We start from the raw sequence: 18,221 nt of genomic DNA on the forward strand, positions 1-18,221 counted from the left end.
GTTGGATACTTAACTGACTGAGCCACCCAGGTGCTTCTCTCTCTCTCTCCTTTCCTTTTCCTTTTTTTTTTTTTTTTTTTTTTTTTGGTCCATTTCTGCTTTTAGTTTTTCGGTTTCAGATTTAAAGAGGTTTTCTCATATGCTTTTTTCAGTAGATTTCATTCATTATGAGAGTATAGACTTACAATTTTCTTCGCTTCATGGCTGTTTTCCAGGAGGGGAATTTCCCTCAGTTGATTTGCATGCAAGTTCATTTCCTGATTATCTGACATATTCCTCTGTAAATTTCACTTTCTTTTTGTTCATTTTTGTGATATTTCCGCATTTTAGAAGATTCCTAGTTTAATTCCTTTTCGGCTTACAAACGTCCAGGTACTTCAGTGGGGTTTCGTTGGACTGTTTTAGTGGTGGGGGAAGAGCCTGCAAGGCTTCCAGTTTTTTGTTGTTTTTTTAAAATCTGGAACGCTTCACAAATTTGTGTGTCATCCTCGCGCAGGGGCCGCGCTAATCTTCTCCATATCGTTCCAATTTTAGCATATGTGCAGCTGAACCGAGCTCGGCTTCCAGTGTTTTTATTCTCTTTTGTCTTATAGGACACAAAATTTCTCCCTTTTTCTTCTTTTCCCACTTACCACTTGAATTCCCAAAGGTGATTCTTCCTTCTTTTTTGCCTCTTTCTCCCCTAGAAGCTTTTTTTCCCCAGAAGACTATCCTTTTAAATCAGGTTTCTCCTTTAAAATATAGTCAGGGTGGGGGTGGCCTGGGTGGCTCAGTCGATTGAGCGCAGACTTCAGCTCAGGTCCTGATCTCCCGGAGTTCAAGCCCCACGTCAGGCTCTGTGCTGACAGCTCAGAGCCTGGAGGCTGTTTCGGATTCTGTGTCTCCCTCTCTCTCTGCCCCTAACCCACTCACATTCTGTGTCTGTCTCTCTCAGAAATAAATAAACATTAAAAAAAATTTTTAATTTTATATATATGTGTATATATATATATATATATATATATAAGAGAGAGAGAGAGAGAGAGAGAGAGAGAGAGAGTCTGGGGGCTCCTGGGTGGCTCAGCCCGTTACTACCAACTCTTGATCTCAGCTCAGGTCATGATCTCATGTTGGTGGGATCGAGCCCCATGTCAGCCCGGCACTGACAGCGTGGAGCCTGCTTGGGATTCTCTCTCTCTGTCTCTGCCCCTCCCCTGCTTGCTCTCTCTCTTTCAAAATAAACAAACTTTTTTTTAAAATAGAGTTTGTCCCTTTAAATTACATATCTGGTCCTATTCTTTTTAGTCTATCTGGTCCTTTAAGTCCTGAATACTTTGAAATCCTTTCTCTGCTGTCATGTTCTGATCTACCCGGTTACCTTTTTAGGATTTTCTGACTTAGGGTAAATACAATCTTTCTGGTGGTCACTCCAATTCATGCACAGGCCTCTCCACTCGGGTCCCTCCTGTGTGTCTCACAGTTTCTCTCCGCCTGCCTTTGCTTGCCACTGAACCCCATGGGGTGAGAAGGGAACACATGGGCCACAGCACTGATACTTGTTGACTTTTCCCTTTTTACTCACAGTTACTTTACAGTTTCAACATTATTTACGTTCACGTTGACAAGTGGTTTTCATAGAATTTTTGTAGATAGAAAGTTATTTCATATTATTTGGGGAGCAGACCTGGGGAGGCTATTTACCTCACTGCACCCATTGTTTATAGCTCCCCTGAGTGATCATTTTAAAACGTTTTATTTGGGGCACCTGGGTGGCTCACCCAGTCAAGCTTCGGACTTCAGCTCAGGTCATGATCTCGCAGTTCGTGGGTTCAAGCCCTGCATGGGGTTCTGTGCTGACAGCTCAGAGCCTGGAGTCCGCTTCGGATTCTGTGTCTCCCTCTCTCTGCCCCTCCCCCTCTCTCTGCTCCTCCCCCACTCATGCTCTGTCTCTCTCTGTCTCTCAAAAAATAAATGTTAAAAATAATACAGAAAGAAAGAAAACGTTTTAGTAAAGCATAATATACATACCAGAAGTACACATAGCATTGGTATGCAACACAATAAACTTGCCCAAACTGAACACATCCATATATCCAGCCCAAGACCAAAGGAAGAAACTTACAAATACCACAACCAACCCATGCTCCTTCACTGGGTATCCTCCCCCCAAAGGTAACCACAGCACAGATGAGTCTTCCCTGGCTTTCACATTCTAGAAATGAAATCATATGGCAGGTGCTCTTATGCATCTGGCTCCTGTGATCACGTTTAGGAGATTCATCCACATTTTTCATTCTTGCTGCTAAATACTCTTCCACTTGTGAGTGTGTCACAGTTTATTTACCCATCCTATGACTTGAGGATAATTTCAAGCTTTTGGCTAATTTGAATAGTATTGCTGTGAACATGCTTATAGACGCCCTTTGGTGAATACATGCAAACATTTCTGATGAGTATATACCTAGGAATAAAATTGCTTGGACCAGCAGTATATAAAAACCCCTCCTGTTGTTGCACGCACATCCTTGTCAAAATATGGTATTGTCTGTCTTTTTTATGTGATCTATTCTGATGGTATGTAGTCATATCTCATTGTGATTGAGCGTCTGTTCACCTTTTATTGGCCATTTGGTTCTCCTGTTTTGCAAAATTCTCCTTTGGTTATTTTTCTTCTGCTAGTATTTCACTTTAGAGGAAAGAGACCTTTTACCGGGTGACCAGTGATTTCATCATGTTCACAAAACAAATTAGTCATAGAGTAAAAGTCAGACCAAAACCAACAGCTCTGGATTCTCTAGGCGTTTTGTTTTGTTTTGTTTTCCTACCAGAATAAGAAGTTTGGGGTGAATCCTGTTAGTATCTGGTAGTCATTTAAAGTTTTTAAGCTGGCTAATGACATGGCATTGGTGAATTAAATAGGCAAATCTCAACCTGGTGGGTGGAATGGATTATAGAAAAGTGAATCTATGGGTAGATAAACCACTTAGACGACAAATAGAACATGCAATACAAGCAGGAAGAGACACAGTAAGATCGCAAATAAGACATAAATCAGAGAGAAAGTGGAAAGAAAACTTTTACAGAACGAAAGAATTCTCTAACCATTTTGTAAGCTCTAGAGACAAAAACAATGGCAACACAGACAGAATTAGGAAAATCCCAAGAACGGGTTATTGGGGATGGGGAGAGCATGAGTTTGGTTTTAAATGCAAAGATTTTAACATGTCAGCAGGACATTCAAAGTATCCAAGAGACAACTGAAAAACCAGAATTTTACGCTAAAGTTAGAGATTTGTGAATCATCTGTAAAGAAGTGACATGAGAATGGAGGTCATGTAGAAAAAGAAGACTGTAGAACAGAGAGGAGAAATTGCCCCCCCCCCCATTCAATGGATGGGAAGAATTCAAGGAAGAAGTCAGAGAAGAGGAGCTAGACAGGTAAGAGGAGGACAGAGGAGAATTAGACAGAATTATGGCAAGAGGCTCCAAGAAATTAAAAAAAATTTTTTAAGCAGGAGATGGTCAACATGAAACCTCAGAGAAGCAAAATAGCATGAGATCTGGTGGAGGAGAAAAGCCTGCTGAGGGTAGCATGTAGCTGTCATTGGCGTCAGTGGAGAGAACAGTACTGCACTAGAGATGAAGGACGTATCATAAGACATTGATAATGTCGATAATCATAATCATAATCAACAATACAACTCGCAATATATTGATAGAACTCTATCAATGGCTTCAACTGTGAAAAGAATTAGCAGGAAAAGAAAAGGCAGTCAACTGAAAACTTTTTCCAAATGGAGGACATCTGTGCTTTATTTCAGTCAGACAGAAAGATGCCCCAAAAAGAGTTTCACTGATAATGTTAGAAAGCAAAGGAATAACTGCAGTCATGAAGCTCAAGAGGTTAACGAGATTTGGAATACTCCTTATGAGGAGAATTAGTAAGGAATTAAGGATTTCTGCTTCTGAGAGGAAAAAAAATCCTGAAAATCTTTCTTCTACGATGCTGCATAAAATATTAGAAGCATTCTTTAAAAGTGTAGGTGAGCTTGTAAGAAAATAAAATTCTCAGTTGCCGGGAACAAAAAGTTCCTGAAAACCAGAAAGGGAAGCCATCCAATTGGCATCACTCTGCAGGGCTGGAGGAAGGGGGAACACTTGTTTCAAGTACCCTAGGGGTTTTGATATTTTTATCAATGATGGAGTTAGAATTCAACTTCTGCCCCAAGCTAGGACCTTTGAAAGATCCACTTTCATGAAAGGTGGATTAGGGGAAGAAACAAATCAACCAGAAGCACAGAGACAGCTGAAAAAAAAGTTGTCTGTTTCAGGCCTAACCTTGAGTGGAAAAAATATCCTCCCCTACAAATGTATATATCTGAGTCTAGGCCACATACTAGCCACATGATGCGCTAACCCTCAACCCAAGAAATCAATATAAAAATATGTCCCAGGTCATCAATACCCTGGAATACTAATGTCAAACAACTCTGAAAGGCTGTGTCCCCAATCCTGGCCACATAGGAGTCCCACAGATGAATTACCAATGAAGATACACTTAAGCTCAATAACTGGAAATACATGAGCAATATTTTATAAAGGCACTGCAAATCTACAGGGTTAGGTCTTCTATAAATTCATACAAATAATCTGAATAAAACTAGAAAATAATTATGTTTAAAATGGTTACAGACAAAAAATAAAGAAGTAAATTTTTAAATGATTAAAGACATAAAAAGATATGATAAAAGCTTAAGAGCAGTATACTGTTTAAAAATTACAACCAGGAAAGAAAAATCAGAAAGAAGACACACTGAATATAAATAAGTAAAATTTCTAGGAATTTCTAGGAATAAAATATATGTATGTGTATATATATATATATATATATATATATATATATATATACACATGCATATATATATACATATATATATATATATATATATATATATATATATAGCCATTGAAATTATAAAAATTCAGCAAATGCATTAAATAGCAGAGTCAACATAGAACAATCCAGAATTGATGTACACAAAGATAGATCTGAGGAAATTACTCAACATGAATCTCAAAGACACACACAAAAAGGATGAAAATATCAGGCAGAGGTTAAGAGACAGAGGACAAAATGAGAAGGATGAACATACACCTAAATAGAGTTCTAGAAAGGGATTCAACCAAAAGAAATATGGAATAGGTTTTATTTTTTTAAAGACCCAAATGAATCTAAAAAGCTTGACTTTTTAGTTGTTCACATTGGAACAACTGCACACTAACTCTTCCCTGATTATTCTAATCTACATTCTTCCCTTTTTTCTCTGAAGTTCTTTGGTAATTACAATCCACACATCATGAGGTACCATCTAATTACATACTGTCTTGCTGACAGTGACAATGGCTTCACACATGCTAGTCATATCTCCCTAACTAAACTGTAGAAATCCTACAAAGAGGTCATGTCTTATACTTCTCTTGTATTTCCTAAAATGCCAGATATTATTTACTCCAAATTAGAATTCCATGATGGAAGTAATAGAATTCAAGGTAAAAAACCTATATTTTAATCCTTTGATATGTACTTTATTTTAATAAAGGCATATTCATTTATCTATTTTATAGACAAGACATATCCAAGAACACACACATTTCAACTCTGGCTAAGCAAGAGTTTAAGCTCAGCTTAAACTTTAGTTAAAAAATCCTTTAAGTATTTTGCACCCACCAAGTTTGCATGCTGAGCATATTTTGTAAATCAAACTATAAATAGCTATAATAAATGCCATATGTAAATTGATCTATTTTCAAGGTTTCTGAGTACAACAGAGGATCTGAATAAGTTTTTGAATGGCTGACAAACACTTTTTTCTGCTTTTGCATTTGAATATCTCCCAAAGAACTGAGCAAATTTCCCTAAAACTCCATCCACCATTCTCTGTAAGATTAAAAATGGACATTAGTGGGGCGCCTGGGTGGCGCAGTCGGTTAAGCGTCCGACTTCAGCCAGGTCACGATCTCGCGGCCCGTGAGTTCGAGCCCCGCGTCAGGCTCTGGGCTGATGGCTCGGAGCCTGGAGCCTGTTTCCGATTCTGTGTCTCCCTCTCTCTCTGCCCCTCCCCCGTTCATGCTCTGTCTCTCTCTGTCCCAAAAATAAATAAAAAACGTTGAAAAAAAAAAAAATTAAAAAAATAAAAATAAAAAATAAAAAAAAAAAATGGACATTAGAAAATTCACTTCTTAAAATGGCAATTAATTAAGAAAGTCAATGGCAATAAAAATTAATGGCTTGAGCTGGACATGTGACCGCTACATTTCACATGGCTTCATTCCAATGACACAATAAAGAATGCAGGACTGTTACGTAAAAGAATAACCAGTGGAAAATGTGCATAGACCCACAATTCATAATGTCACATCACTGCTGCATAGAAATTCATTTCAGCATAGAAATTCATTATTAGAACATAACTTGAGGTTATCCCAAAAAAATAATCTATACTTTCTTCATAACCTCTAAAATAACTTAATAAAAGCAAATCAGATCTTAAAAAGGCTTCTACAACATTAAAATAACCGGATTCCTTCATAACATAGCTTTATCCCCTGTGTCATGTAAAGATTGATTACTGAAAAAAAGGGGTGCCTGGTGGCTCAGTCACTTGAGCGTCTGGCTCTTGATTTTGGCTCAGGTCATGATCCCGGGGTCGTGGGATTGTGCCCCATGTTGGACTCCGTGCTGAGTGTGAAGTCTGCTTAACATTCTCTCTCTCTCTCTCTCTGCCCTTCTACTCCTCTCCCTTGCTCTCTCTCTCTCTCTAAAATTGAAAAACAAGAAAGATTGATTACTGAACAGGGACAATATACTGGCCAAGAGAAAAACTGGCCTAAAGAAATTAATAGATCAGGATATAAGCCAGCAAACTTAGAGAACAAAACAGAGAGATCTCCTCTCAGTCTCTGTCTTCCACCAATACAACACACACACAGGGGCACGTGCACACGTACACACACATGCACACGTACACATATATACGCAATTCAAGCCAAAAGAAAGAGATCTTCAGAGTCCAAGACAGGAAATGACAGTGCAGCAGTGTCTCAGCTGACTGGGGCATTGGTTTAGTTTGCTTGCTCCCCAAAAAACAAACACAGCTGGAGACATAAGGCCAAATCCTACGTGTCCTTTGCTAATCAGGGCAGTTAATTCTCTGTAAAGGCACCCACTTTTGTGGGAAGAGGGCTGAAGAGGGTAAAAGTTTGGCCTCCCATGTTATATTGAACCTACAAGTTGTCTTGGCCAAAGTCTAAAATAAAACCCTAAATTCTAAATGAAACTATACATGATATTACACTAATATGAAGACCCTCAACTATCCAGGCATCCAGCTCCTGGGGCCACCGAACTAGAGGTAGATATGCAAATCAAGCAGTGCATGTGAAATCAACTTGCTCCCTGCTCTGTTTATCTAGAACAGATTGCCATGTTTACAGTCTCCCATTGAGTAAGGATTTTTAGCCATGAAATTTTCCAACTGAAATCTGCCTCACTCCTCCTGAGTAACAACCAAAGGCTCCCTCACCAAACCTCTCCTTAGGGATCTCTGGGTCTTAATTCCATCAAAGAGTTCAGTCTTCTCCATCTGCTCACCATCTTATTTGTTAAGGGCCCAGACTTCTAACTCAAGGGAGGAAGTCTAATTAGTCAGAGAGTAGAGGGACCTTGAACAAGTCAGCCTGGAGGCTGGGGGCCTTGAGTGCACCTTGAGTAAGAAAAGCCTCAGTCCCACTGTGCCTTTCACAGGAAACTGACAATTAAGGGCTCCGGACCCTTGGGGAAAAGAGGCCTATGCACTCATTCTCTTTTCAAATCATTCTCCTTTGAAAACCAGATCCCAGAAATGTCACCTTCAAACCCAGCAGAAATTATAAGATATCTCCTGGTGACTTCAAGTCTTAGAGACCCTGTTGGAACCTGTTCAGAGGTACCCCTGAGGCATTTAGAGAGACAGGAACAGAGTTTCTTATCCTAAGAAACCTAAATATGTCCTGCATAAGCAAGCTTTCAATTAAGCTTAACACTTCTCTGTCAACCCAAGACCCTCAAAGGTACTTGGGGAAAAATTCATCTTTTACAATAAATCATCTCTGGATCATTGGGTTTTTCCAACCTTATAATTTAATTTTTTTAATATTTATTTATTTTTTATTAACTTTATTTTTTTTAATTTTACATCCAAATTAGTTAGCATATAGTGGAACAACGATTTCAGGAGTAGATTCCTTAATGCCCCTTACCCATTTAGCCCATCCCCCCTCCCACAACCCTTCCAGTAACCCTGTGTTTGTTCTCCATATTTAAGAGTCTCTTCTGTTTGTCCCCCTCCCTGTTTTTATATTATTTTTGTTTCCTTCCCTTATGTTCATCTGTTTTGTCTCTTAAAGTCCTCATATGAGTGAAGTCATATGATATCTGTCTTTCTCTGACTAATTTCACTTAACATAATACCCTCCAGTTCCATCCATGTAGTTGCAAATGGCAAGATTTCATTCTTTTTTGATTGCCGAGTAATACTTCACTGTGTATATATATACCACATCTTCCTTGTCCATTCATCCATTGGTGGACATTTGGGCTCTTTCAATATTATGGCTATTGTTGATAGTGCTGCTATAAACATGGGGGTGCATATGTCCCTTCGAAACAGCATACTTGTATCCGTTGGATAAATACCTAGTCGTGCAATTGCTGGGTCATAGGGTAGTTCTATTTTTTGTTTTCTGAGGAACCCCCATACCATTTTCCACAGTGGCTGTACCAGTTTGCATTCCCACCAACAATGCAACAGAGATCCTCTTTCTCTACATCCTCGCCAACATCTGTTGCTGCTTGAGTTGTTAATATTAGCCATTCTGACAGGTGTAAGGTGGTATCTCATGGTGGTTTTGATTTGTATTTCCCTGATGATGAGTGATGTTGAGCATTTTTTCATGTGTCTGTTTGCCATCTGGATGTCTTCTTTGGAGAAGTGTCTATTCATGTCTTTTGCCCATTTCTTCACTGGATGATTTGTTTTTTGCGTGTTGAGTTTGATAAGTTCTTTATAGATTTTGGATACTAACCCTTTATCTGATATGTCGTTTGCAAATATCTTCTCCCATTCTGTCAGTTGCCTTTTAGTTTTGATGATGGTTTCCTTTGCTGTGCAGAAGCTTTTTATTTTGGTGAGGTCCCAATAGTTCATTTTTGCTTTTGTTTCCCTTGCCTCCAGAGACGTGTTGAGTAAGAAGTTGCTGTGGCCAAGATCAAAGAGGTTTTTGCCTGCTTTCTCCTCGAGGATTTTGATGGCTTCCTGTCTTACATTGAGGTTTTTCATCCATTTTGAGTTTCTTTTTGTGTATGGGGTAAGAAAGTGGTCAGGTTTATTCTTCTGCATGTCGCTGTCCAGTTTTCCCAGCACCACTTGCTGAAGAGACTGTCTTTACTCCATTGGATATTCTTTCCTGCTTTGTCAAAGATTAGTTGACCATACGTTTGTGGGTCCATTTCTGGGGTCTCTATTCTGTTCCATTGATCTGAGTGTCTGTTCTTGTGCCAGTACCATACTGTCTTGATGATTACAGCTTTGTAGTATAGCTTGAAGTCTGAGATTGTGATGCCTCCTGCTTTGGTTTTCTTTTTCAAGATTGCTTTGCTATTCGGCATCTTCTCTGGTTCCATACAAATTTTAGGATTATTTGTTCTAGCTCTGTGAAGAATGCCTGTGTTATTTTGATAGGGATTGGATTGAATATGTAGATTGATTTGGGTAGGATCGACATTTTAACAATATTTATTCTTCCTATCCAGGAGCATGGAATCTTTTTCCAATTTTTTGTGTCTTCTTCAATTTCTTTCATAAGTTTTCTATACTTTTCAGTGTATAGTAAATCTAACCTCTCTGGTTAGATTTATTCCTAGGTATTTTATGGGTTTAGTGCAATTGTAAATGGGATCGATTCCTTGAATCTCTTTCTATTGCTTCATTGTTGGTATATAGGAATGCAACCAATTTCTGTGCATCGATTTTACATCCTGCAACTTTGCTGAATTCATTAATCGGTTCTAACAGTATTTTGGTGGAATCTTTTGAATTTTCCATATAGAGTTTCGTGTCATCTGCGAAGAGTAAAAGTGTGACCTCCTCTTGGCCGATTTGGATGTCTTTTATTTCTTTGTGTTGTCTGATTGCAGAGGCTGAGACTTCCAATACCATGTTGAAAAACAATGGCAAGAGTGGACATCCCTGTATTGTTTCTCCTTAGGGGGAAAGCTCTGTTTTTCCCCATTGAGGAGGATATTAATGTTAGGTTGTTCATATATGGCTTTTATGATCTTGAGGTATGCTCCTTCTATCCCTACTTTCTTGAGGGTTTTTATCAAGAAAGGATGCTGTATTTTGTCAAATGCTTTCTCTGCATCTATTGAGAGGATCCTATCATTCTTGTCCTTTCTTTTATTGATGTAATGAATCACGTTAATTGCTTTGTGGATATTGAACCAGCCCTGCATCCCACTTGGTCATGGTGAATAACATTTTTAGTGTATTTTTGGATCGTTTGGCTGATACCTTGAGGATTTTTGCATCCATGTTCATCAGGGAAATTGGTCTATAGTTCTCCTTTTTAGTGGGGTCTCTGTCTGGTTTTGGAATCAAGGTAATGCTAGCTTCAGAGAATGAATTTGGAAGTTTTCCTTCCATTTCTATTTTTTTTTGGAACAGTTTCAAGAGAATAGGTGTTAACTCTTCCTTAAATGTTGGTAGAATTCCCCTGGAAAGCCATCTGGCCCTGGACTCTTGTTTTTTGACAGATTTTTGATTACCAATTCGATTTTCTTACTGGTGATGGGTCTCTGTTCAAATTTTCTGTTTCTTCCTGCTTCAGTTTTGGTAGTATATATGTTTCTCGGAATTTGTCCATTTCTTCCAGATTGCCCATTTTATTGGCATACAATTGCTCATAATATTCTCTTAGTATTGTTTTTATTTCTGCTGTGTTGGTTGTGATCTCTCCTCTTTCATTCTTGATTTTATTTCTTTGGGTCCTTTCCTTTTTCCTTTTGATCAAACTGGCTAGTGGTTTGTTGATTTCGTTAATTCTTTCAAAGAACCAGCTTCTGGTTTCATTGATCTGTTCTACTGTTTTTTGGGTTTCAACAGTATTAATAATTTCTGCTCTAATCTTTATTATTTCCTGTCTTCTGCTGGTTTGGTGTTTTATTTGCTGCTCTTGTTCCAGGTCTTTAAGGCATAAGGTTAGGTTGTGTATCTGAGATCTTTCTTCCTTCTTTAGGAAGGCCTGGATTGCTATATACTTTCCTCTTATGACCACCTTTGCTGTGTCCCAGAGTTTGGGTTGTGGTGTTATCATTTTCATTGGCTTCCATATACTTTTTAATTTCCTTCTTAATTGCTTGGTTAGCCCATTCATTCTTTAGTAGGATGTGCTTCAGTGTCCAAGTATTTGTTACCTTTCCAAATTTTTTCTTGTGGTTGATTTCGAGTTTCATAGCGTTGTGGTCTGAAAATATGCACGGTATGATCTCAATCTTTTTGTACTTGCTGAGGGCTGATTTGTGTTCCAGTATGTGGTCTATTCTGGAGGACATTCCATGTGCACTGAAAAAGAATGTACATTCTACTGCTTTAGGACGAAATGTTCTGAATATATCTGTGAAGTCCATCTGGTCCAGTGTGTCTTCAAAGCCATTGTTTCCTTGTTGATTTTTTGATGAGATGATCTTTCCATTGCTGTGAGTGGGGTGTTGAAGTCTCCTACTGTTATGGTATTGCTATTGATGAGTTTCTTTATATTTGTGATTAATTGATTTATATATTTGGGTGCTTTCACATTTGGTGCATAAATGTTTATAATTGTCAGGTCTTCTTGGTGGATAGACCCTTGATTATGATATAATGCCCTTCTGTATTTCTTGATAAAGTCTTTATTTTAAAGTCTAGATTGTCTGATATAAGTATGGCTACTCCAGCTTTCCTTTGTTGACCATTAGTATGATAGATGGTTCTCCATCCCCTTACTTTCAATCTGAAGGTGTCTTTAGGTCTCAAGTGGGTCTCTTGTAAACAGCATATAGATGGATATTGTTTTCTTATCCATTCTGTTACCCTATGTCTTTTAATTGGAGCATTGAGTCCGTTGACATTTAGAGTGAGTACTGAAAGATAGGAATTTATTGCCATTATATTGCTTATAGAGTTGGAGTTTCTTGTGGTGTTCTCTGGTCCTTTCTAATCTTTGTTGCTTTTGGTCTTTATTTATTTTATTATTTATTTGTATTTTCATCTTTTGTCCCCTCAGAGAGTCCCCTTTAAAATTTCTTGCAGGGCTGGTTTAGCGGTCACAAACTTTTAATTTTGGTTTGTCAGGGAAAGTTTTTATGTCTCCTTCTATTTTGTTATTTTTTTTCAATATATGAAGTTTATTGTCAAATTGGTTTCCATACAACACCCAGTGCTCATCCCGAAAGGTGCCCTCCTCAATACCCATCACCCACCCTCCCCTCCCTCCCTCCCCCCATCAACCCTCAGTTTGTTCTCAGTTTTTAACAGTCTCTTATGCTTTGGCTCTCTCCCACTCTAACCTCTTTTTTTTTTCCTTCCCCTCCCCCATGGGTTTCTGTTAAGTTTCTCAGGATCCACATAAGAGTGAAACCATATGGTATCTGTCTTTCTCTGTATGGCTTATTTCACTTAGTATAACACTCTCCAGTTCCATCCATGTTGCTACAAAGGGCCATATTTCATTCTTTCTCATTGCCACATAGTACTCCACTGTGTATATAAACCACAATTCCTTTATCCATTCATCAGTTGATGGACATTTAGGCTCTTTCCATAATTTGGCTATTGTTGAGAGTGCTGCTATAGACATTGGGGTACAAGTGCCCCTATGCATCAGTACTCCTGTATCCCTTGGGTAAATTCTTAGCAGTGCTATTGCTGGGTCATAGGGTAGGTCTGTTTTTAATTTTTTGAGGAACCTCCACACTGTTTTCCAGAGTGGCTGCACCAGTTTGCATTCCCACCAACAGTGCAAGAGGGATCCCGTTTCTCCACATCCTCTCCAGCATCTATAGTCTCCTGATTTGTTTATTTTGGCCACTCTGACTGGTGTGAGGTGATATCTGAGTGTGGTTTTGATTTATATTTCCCTGATGAGGAGCGACGTTGAGCATCTTTTCATGTGCCTGTTGGCCATCTGGATGTCTTCCTTAGAGAAGTGTCTATTCATGTTTTCTGCCCATTTCTTCACTGGATTATTTGTTTTTTGGGTGTGGAGTTTGGTGAGCTCTTTATAGATTTTGGATACTAGCCCTTTGTCCAATATGTCATTTGCAAATATCTTTTCCCATTCCATTGGTTGCCTTTTAGTTTTGTTGGTTGTTTCCTTTGCTGGGCAGAAGCTTTTTATCTTCATAAGGTCCCAGTAGTTCATTTTTGCTTTTAATTCCCTTGCCTTTGGGGATGTGTCAAGTAAGAGATTGCTACGGCTGAGGTCAGAGAGGTCTTTTCCTGCTTTCTCCTCTAGGGTTTTGATGGTTTCCTGCCTCACATTCAGGTCCTTTATCCATTTTGAGTTTATTTTTGTGAATGGTGTGAGAAAGTGGTCTAATTTCAACCTTCTGCATGTTGCTGTCCAGTTCTCCCAGCACCATTTGTTAAAGAGACTGTCTTTTTTCCATTGGATAGTCTTTCCTGTTTTGTCAAAGATGAGTTGGCCATACGTTTGTGGGTCTAGTTCCGGGGTTTCTATTCTATTCCATTGGTCTATGTGTCTGTTTTTGTGCAAATACCATGCTGTCTTGATGATGACAGCTTTGTAGTAGAGGCTAAAGTCTGGGATTGTGATGCCTCCTGCTTTGGTCTTCTTCAAAATTACTTTGGCTATTCGGGGCCTTTTGTGGTTCCATAGGAATTTTAGGATTGCTTCTTCTAGTTTCGAGAAGAATGCTGGTGCAATTTTGATTGGGATTGCATTGAATGTGTAGATAGCTTTGGGTAGTATTGACATTTTGACAATATTTATTCTTCCAATCCATGAGCACAGAATGTTTTTCCATTTCTTTATATCTTCTTCAATTTCCTTCATAAGATTTCTATAGTTTTCAGCATACAGATCTTTTACATCTTTGGTTAGATTTATTCCTAGGTATTTTATGCTTCTTGGTGCAATTGTGAATGGGATCTGTTTCTTTATTTGTCTTTCTGTTGCTTCATTATTAGTGTATAAGAAAGCAACTGATTTCTGTACATTGATTTTGTATCCTGCAAATTGGCTAAATTCATGTATCAGTTCTAACAGACTTCTGGTGGAGTCTATCAGGTTTTCCATGTATAATATCATGTCATCTGCAAAAAGTGAAAGCTTGACTTCATCTTTGCCAATTTTGATGCCTTTGATTTCCTTTTGTTGTCTGATTGCTGATGCTAGAACTTCCAACACTATGTTAAACAACAGCGGTGAGAGTGGACATCCCTGTCGTGTTCCTGATCTCAGGGAAAAAGTTCTCAGTTTTTCCCCATTGAAGATGATGTTAGCTGTGGGCTTTTCATAAATGACTTTTATGATCTTTAAGTATGTTCCTTCTATCCCAACTTTCTCGCGGGTTTTTATTAAGAAAGGTTGATGAATTTTGATTGGCCTTTTCTGCATCGATTGACAGGATCATATGGTTCTTACCTTTTCTTTTATTAATGTGATGTATCACATTGATTGATTTGTGAATGTTGAACCAGCCCTGCATCCCAGGAATGAATCCCACTTGATCATGGTGAATAATTCTTTTTCTATGCTGTTGAATTCTATTTGCTAGTATCTTATTGAGAATTTTTGCATCCATAGTCATCAGGGATATTGGCCTGTAGTTCTCTTTTTTTACTGGGTCTCTGTCTGGTTTAGGAATCAAAGTAATACTGGCTTCATAGAATGAGTCTGGGAGTTTTCCTTCTCTTTCTATTTTTTGGAATAGCTTGAGAAGGATAGGTCTTATCTCTGCTTTAAATGTCTGGTAGAACTCCCCTGGGAAGCCATCTGGTCCTGGACTCTTATTTGTTGGGAGATTTTTGATGACCGATTCAATTACTTCGCTGGTTATGGGTCTGTTCAAGCTTGCTATTTCCTCCTGATTGAGTTTTGGGAGCGTGTGGGTGTTTAGGAATTTGTCCATTTCTTCCAGGTTGTCCAGTTTGTTGCCATATAATTTTTCATAGTATTCCCTGATAATTGCTTGTATCTCTGAGGGATTGGTTGTAATAGTTCCATTTTCATTCATGATTTTATCTATTTGGGTCATCTCCCTTTTCTTTTTGAGAAGCCTGGCTAGAGGTTTGTCAATTTTGTTTATTTTTTCAAAAAACCAACTCTTGGTTTCGTTGATCTGCTCTACAGTTTTTTTAGATTCTATATTGTTTATTTCTGCTCTGATCTTTATTATTTCTCTTCTTCTGCTGGGTTTAGGCTGCCTTTGCTGTTCTGCTTCTATTCCCTTTAGGTGTGCTGTTAGATTTTGTATTTGGGATTTTTCTTGTTTCTTGAGATAGGCCTGGATTGCAATGTATTTTCCTCTCAGGACTGCCTTCGCTGCATCCCAAAGCGTTTGGATTGTTGTATTTTCATTTTCATTTGTTTCCATATATTTTTAAATTTCTTCTCTAATTGCCTGGTTGACCCATTCATTCTTTAGTAGGGTGTTCTTTAACCTCCATGCTTTTGGAGGTTTTCCAGACTTTTTCCTGTGGTTGATTTCAAGCTTCATAGCATTGTGGTCTGAAAGTATGCATGGTATGATTTCAATTCTTGTATACTTATGAAGGGCTGTTTTGTGACCCAGTATGTGATCTATCTTGGAGAATGTTCCATGTGCACTCGAGAAGAAAGTATATTCTGTTGCTTTGGGATGCAGAGTTCTAAATGCATCTGTCAAGTCCATCTGATCCAATGTATCATTCAGGGCCCTTGTTTCTTTATTGACCGTGTGTCTAGATGATCTATCCATTTCTGTAAGTGGAGTGTTAAAGTCCCCTGCAATGACCACATTCTTATCAATAAGGTTGCTTATGTTTGTGAGTAATTGTTTTATATATTTGGGGGCTCCCATATTCAGCACATAGACATTTATAATTGTTAGCTCTTCCTGATGGATAGACCCTGTGATTATTATATAATGCCCTTCTTCATCTCTTGTTACAGCCTTTAATTTAACGTCTAGTTTGCCTGATATAAGTATGGCTACTCCAGCTTTCTTTTGACTTCCAGTAGCATGATAAATAGTTCTCCTTCCCCTCACTCTCAATCTGAAGGTGTCCTCAGGTCTAAAATGAGTCTCTTGTAGACAGCAAATAGATGGGTCTTGTTTTTTTTATCCATTCTGATACCCTATGTCTTTTGGTTGGTGCATTTAGTCCATTTGCATTTAGTGTTATTATAGAAAGATATGGGTTTAGAGTCATTGTGATGTCCATAGGTTTCATGCTTGTAGTGATGTCTCTGGTACTTTGTCTCACAGGATCCCCCTTAGGAAGTCTTGTAGGGCTGGTTTAGTGGTGACGAATTCCTTCAGTTTTTGTTTGTTTGGGAAGACCTTTATCTCTCCTTCTATTCTAAATGACAGACTTGATGGATAAAGGATTCTCGGCTGCATATTTTTTTCTGTTCATCACATGGAAGATCTCCTGCCATTCCTTTCTGGCCTGCCAAGTTTCAGTAGAGAGATCAGTCACAAGTCTTATAGGTCTCCCTTTATATGTTAGAGCACTTTTATCTCTAGCTGCTTTCAGAATTTTCTCTTTATCCTTGTATTTTGCCAGTTTCACTATGATATGTCGTGCAGAAGATCGATTCAAGTTCCATCTGAAGGGAGTTCTCTGTGCCTCTTGGATTTCAATGCCTTTTTCCTTCCCCAGATCCGGGAAGTTCTCAGCTATTATTTCTTCAAGTACACCTTCAGCACCTTTCCCTCTCTCTTCCTCCTCTGGAATACCAATTATGCGTATATTATTTCTCTTTAGTGCATCACTTAGTTCTCTAATTTTACCCTCATACTCCTGGATTTTTTTATCTCTCTTTTTCTCAGCTTCTTCTTTTTCCATAATTTTATCTTCTAGTTCACCTATTCTCTCCTCTGCCTCTTCAATCCGAGCCGTGGTTGTCTCCATTTTATTTTGCAGTTCATTGATAGCATTTTTTAGCTCCTCCTGGCTGTTCCTTAGTCCCTTGATCTCTGTAGCAAGAGATTCTCTGCTGTCCTTTATACTGTTTTCAAGCCCAGAGATTAACTTTATGACTATTATTCTAAATTCACTTTCTGTTATATTGTTTAAATCATTTTTGATCAGTTCGTTAGCTATTGTTATTTCCTGGACGTTTTTCTGAGGGGAATTCTTCCGTTTCGTCATTTTGGATAGTCCCTGGAGTGGTGCGGGACTTCGGGGCACTTTCCCTGTGCTGTCTTGAATAACTTGTGTTGGTGGGCAGGGCCGCAGTCAGACCTGATGTCTGCCCCCAGCCCACCGCTGGGGCCACAGTCAGACTGGTGTGTGCCTTCTCTTCCCCTCTCCTAGGGGCGGGATTCACTGTGGGGTGGCGTGGCCCGTCTGGGCTACTTGCACACTGCCAGGCTTGTGGTGCTGGGGATCTGGCGTATTAGCTGGGACAGATCGGCAAGTTGCATGGGGTGGGAGGGGCAGGCTCAGGTCGCTTTTCCTTCGGAGATCCGCTTCGGGAGGGGCCCTGCAGCACCAGGAGGGAGTCAGACCCGCCTGAGGGATGGATCCACAGAAGCACAGCTTTGGGTGTTTGCACGGTACAAGCAATTCCCTGGCAGGAACTGGTTCCCTTTGGGATTTTGGCTGGGGGATGGGCAAGGGAGATGGCGCTGGCGAGAGCCTTTGTTCCCCGCCAAGCTAAGCTCTGTCGTCCGGGGCTCAACAACTCTCCCTCCTGTTGTCCTCCAGCCCTTCCGTTCTCTGAGCAGAGCTGTTAGCTTATAACCTTCCAGATGTCAAGTCCTGCTTGCTGTCGGAACACACTCCGTCTGGCCCCTCCGTTTTTGCAAGCCAGACTTGGGGGCTCTGCTTGGCCGGCGGGCCACCCCTCCGCCCCGGCTCCCTCCTGCCAGTCCCTGGAGCGCACAATGCCTCTCCTCCCTTCCTACCCTCTTCCGTGGGCTTCTCATCTGTGCT

General features: G+C 39.4%; 1 non-coding gene across 1 annotated transcript; it reads right to left on the reverse strand.

Annotated features, from left to right (window-relative positions):
- Window positions 1–451: 451 nt before the first annotated feature.
- Window positions 452–558, reverse strand: LOC122218769. Its single transcript, XR_006202100.1, has one exon. It is a non-coding gene; the product is annotated as a U6 spliceosomal RNA (small nuclear RNA).
- Between the last annotated feature and the right edge of the window lie 17,663 nt (window positions 559–18,221).

This window comes from Panthera leo, chromosome B1, assembly GCF_018350215.1.
Source record: "Panthera leo isolate Ple1 chromosome B1, P.leo_Ple1_pat1.1, whole genome shotgun sequence".
Classification (NCBI taxonomy): domain Eukaryota; kingdom Metazoa; phylum Chordata; class Mammalia; order Carnivora; family Felidae; genus Panthera; species Panthera leo.